A 4,463-nucleotide genomic window follows, 5' to 3' on the forward strand; every position below is an offset into this window, starting at 1 on the left:
AGCTTTGGAGGCAAAGGGATTCAAGGTGACTTTCAAAAACGCTGTAGCGAAGGTTACTAAGGGATCATTAGTGGTGATGAAGGGAGTCCGCAATTGGAATTTGTATTATCTGAAAGGAAGCACCAAGATTGGCCAGGTTGCATCGGCTATTTCAGAAGCGGACAAGAGCAGACTTTGGCACTATAGGTTGGGGCACATAGGTGAAAAGTCACTACAGGCATTATGCAAGCAGGGGCTATTGAAGGGAGTCAAGAGTGGAAAAATTGAGTTCTGTGAGCACTGTGTTCTTAGCAAGAAGACGAATGTGAAGTTCGGGACTGCCATTCATCAGACGAGGGGCATCCTGGACTACATGCACACAGACGTTTGGGGTCCCACCAAGACTGCATCACTTGGTGGTCGACATTGGTTCGCCATGTTCGTTGATGACTATTCTAGACGATGTTGGGTGTACACCATGACAAAGAAGAGTGAAGTCCTAGATATATTCGTGGAGTGGAAGAAGAGATTGGAACTGCAGACTGGGAGAAAGATCAAGACGTTGTGATCCGACAACGGTTGAGAGTATACTTCAGACCCTTTTTTGCAGCTATGTCGAGACGAGGGCATAGAAAGGCACTTCACGGTTAGTCATACACCGCAGCAAAATAGGATGGCAGAGAGGTTGAATTGGTTTTTACTGGAGAAGATCCGATGCTTATTGTCGCAGAGTGGTTTGGAGAAGATCTTTTGGGTTGAGGCACTTACATATGCGAGCCACCTCATTAATAGGCTGCCTTCATCTACGATTGAGGGGAAGACCCCAATGGAGAAGTGGTCAGGAGAGCCAACACACGACTATGACCAGCTCAAGGTATTCGGGTGCCCTGCATTTTATCATGTAAGAATTGATAAGTTGGAACCTCGAGCTAGGAAGGCCATATTTGTAGGATTCAAGCGTGGTGTCAAGGGATACAAGCTTTGGGATCCAGTTGATAAGAAGATTATGCTGAGTAGGGATGTCACATTCGATGAGGCTTCTATCTTGAAGCTTCCCAGCTCTCATCAGGTGGAAAGCGACCCGACAGAGGAGATATCGCAGGTGGTGGAGATCGATGCAACTCCACATTGTCCAGATGGTACAGTATCCATGCAGGCAGGTGGTGGAGATCGATGCAACTCCACATTGTCCAGATGGTACAGTATCCATGCAGGTGCCGACTGAAGTGACGCTAGGCGAGCACGACGGTGACACAGAGGATACGAGTACAAATGTGCAGGATCAGGAACCGACGGCTCATGTTTAGGATTCTATTGCGGTTCGGAGACAGAGGAGAAACATACAGATGCCAGCATGGTATGCCGACACAGTTGCTATTGCGGTTCGGAGACAGAGGAGAAACATACAGATGCCAGCATGGTATGCCGACACAGTTGCGTATGTACTTCCGGTGGAGAGTATCGATGAAATGGTGCCTACTATATTCAGAGAGGCCGAACAAAGTTCGGAGGTTGATTCGTGGCAGGTGGCTATGCAGGAGGAGATAAAGTCTCTTCATAAGAACGATACATGGGAGCTTGTTGAGCTTCCAAAGGGGCGGAAGGCCATTGGTTGTAAGTGGGTATACACAAAGAAGGAGGGCATTGAGGGTACTCCAGTGAGGTTCAAGGCTAGGTTGGTTGCGAATGGCTATGCACAGGAGGAAGGTATTGACTATAATAAGGTTTTCTCTCCGGTGGTGAAGCACTCTTCGATTCGGATTTTGCTAGCTTTAGTGGCACAATATGGTTTAGAGTTAGATCAGTTGGATGTAAAGACAATATTTCTTCATGGTGATCTTGATGGAGAAATATATATGACTTAGCCATTAGGATTCCGAGCTGCAGGGAAAGATAAGTTGGTTTGCAGATTGAAGAAATCGCTATACGGTTTGAAACAGTCTCCTCGACAGTGGTATAGGCGATTCGATGGTTTTATGCTTGGTCATTCGTACACTCGGAGCCAGTTTGATCCTTGCGTATATTTTCGCAAGTTGAAAGGAGGTGCGTACATTTATTTGTTGCTCTATGTCGACGACATGTTGGTTGCCTCTATTTCTAGGTCGGCTATAGATGAATTGAAAGTTCAGCTATCAAATGAGTTTGAGATGAAAGACTTGGGTGAGGCGAAGCGCATTCTAGGGATGGAGATCGGCAGAGACAAGAAGAAGGGCAGAATTTATTTGACACATGTAGCTTATTTGAAGATGGTTCTACAGTGATTCCATGTTAGCATGGATACGAAGCCAGTTAGTGTACCATTGGGAGCCCATTTGAAGCTTTCAGCTGGTCTTTCACCGAAGTCAATTGAAGATTGAGAGTTGATGTCGAAGACTCCATATGCGAGCGCAGTTGGGAGCTTGATGTACGCGATGGTATGTACGAGACCGGATTTGTCACAGGCGGTGAGCATGGTTTCGAAATACATGCACGATCCAGGAGTGGGTCATTGGGACGCTGTGAGATGGATTTTGAGGTACATTCGAGGTACACTCAATGTTGGTTTGGTTTATGAGCGGGACACTAAAGGTGGATAGTTATGCATTGGTTATGTTGATTCGGATTATGTCGGGGATTTGGATAAGTGCCGGTCTACGACGGGGTATGTGTTCACTTTGACCCGTGTGCCGGTGTGTTGGAGATGCACCTTACAGTCTACGATGGCTTTGTCTACGACGGAGGCAGAGTATATGGCAGTTACGGAGGCTGTGAAGGAGGCTATTTGGCTTCGAGGACTTTTGGAGGAACTTGGTATATCGCAGAGGTCCGTCACTATTCATTGTGATAGCATGAGTGCTATCTATTTGGCGAAGAATCAGGTTTTTCATGCGAGGACGAAGCACATTGACGTTCGTTATCACTTCGTGAGAGGGGGTACGTAGGCAACCACATTGGTGCAGCCGAGTTTAGAGAGACGACACATTGGTGCTCATGTTGGTGTCGGCTCAGTGTTGGGAACACTTCGCCGATGTGGAGAATAGTTGGATTCCTAATCTATTTTGGTTTAGGATTCCTAATCTATTTTGGTAATAGGTTATTAGGATTCCTAATTTGATTTGGCTTTTGGTTTAGAATTCCTAGTATGTTTATGATTTTAGGATTTCTATATATATGGAACAATTGAAGGAGAGAATATGAGAGAATTAGCATTGTTTTGAGCACTTTGAGAGGGAGATATTGTGAGAGAGTTGAGAGCTTTGGTTAGGGTTATATTTGAGTAATTTTGTGAGTTGTAACCCGTTGTATTTCTCCTCCATATAGTGAAATCTCCCCATCCTCTCCCCGTGGACGTAGGCAATTTGCCGAACCACGTAAAAATTGGTTGTACTGTTTTTGTGTGATTTGTAATAGCTTTTTAGGATCCCTCGACAGGTCAGTCCTAGAACTGATGAGAGGAAGAGCCGATATCTCACTTTATTGAGATATTCGCTTCAGATTCTTGTTTCCTTGGTGAAACGAGAATTCTTATTGCGACCTGACTCTCTTGTTGTGCTGCCGAAGTGCTGTCGAAATTTCCGCTGCGCGCAATTCTTATTGCGACCTGACTCTCTTGTTGTGCTGCCGAAGTGCTGTCGAAATTTCCGCTGCGCGCAACAGGAGTATTGTGTCAAATTAGAATTTTAGATTGCCGGTCAAATGCACCCTAGTAGTGCTAACCCCAAACGGGTCTTCCCAAATCAACAGACGCATGAAAGCGTGCAGCTCCATGCTCACAATCAGTCCATGTCCTCTTAGTGCAATGATTGCCCCCTCGCTATGTATGTCTCATCTTGCAAAGCCAATCTTTACTCAAGAGTGTACGAATCTTGATAATGATGCCAAAATGCAGGTCAAGCACGCTCTGCTAGACCTGGACTGCCAAGGCTAGCACCATTTGTGTTGATCTTAACCCAGCCTCTTCTGGAGGAAAATTCCCATGTGATAAAAACCTCAGCATGGTGCCTAACGACCTTCGAGCCTCTTGCCAACTCCCGTACTTCGCTAGCCCGTTGCTGAATGAGATTCATCATAACTGAAATAGGAGGAGGTCGATTCCCGTTATGAACTAAATCTCTCGGCCAGCACTAGATTGATCTCAAGGTCTGAATAAATAAAGTCACCCAAGGAAAAGCCTTTGAGATTGTTGCGCGTCTTTGCGGAAGCGTGCTCGATAACCAAACGAGTCCGTGAGTCACAAGAGAAGATAACCAAACCAAACACGAGCATGTAGGCGTCAAAAAATGCTGAAAGATATCCAAATACAGCTCAAAAGGAAGTCATCCAAAAAATCAAAGAAAAGACAGTCTTTACTGTCTCTCCGTGCGAGACAGTGTTTGCTGTCTCTCCGCGCGAGACAGCGTTTGCTGTCTCTCCGCGCGAGACAGCGTTTGCTGTCTCTCCGCGCGAGACAGCGTTTGCTGTCTCTCCGCGCGAGACAGCGTTTGCTGTCTCTCCGCGCGAGACAG

The sequence above is a fragment of the Asparagus officinalis genome, chromosome 7 (assembly GCF_001876935.1).
Source record: "Asparagus officinalis chromosome 7, Aspof.V1, whole genome shotgun sequence".
NCBI classification, from domain to species: domain Eukaryota; kingdom Viridiplantae; phylum Streptophyta; class Magnoliopsida; order Asparagales; family Asparagaceae; genus Asparagus; species Asparagus officinalis.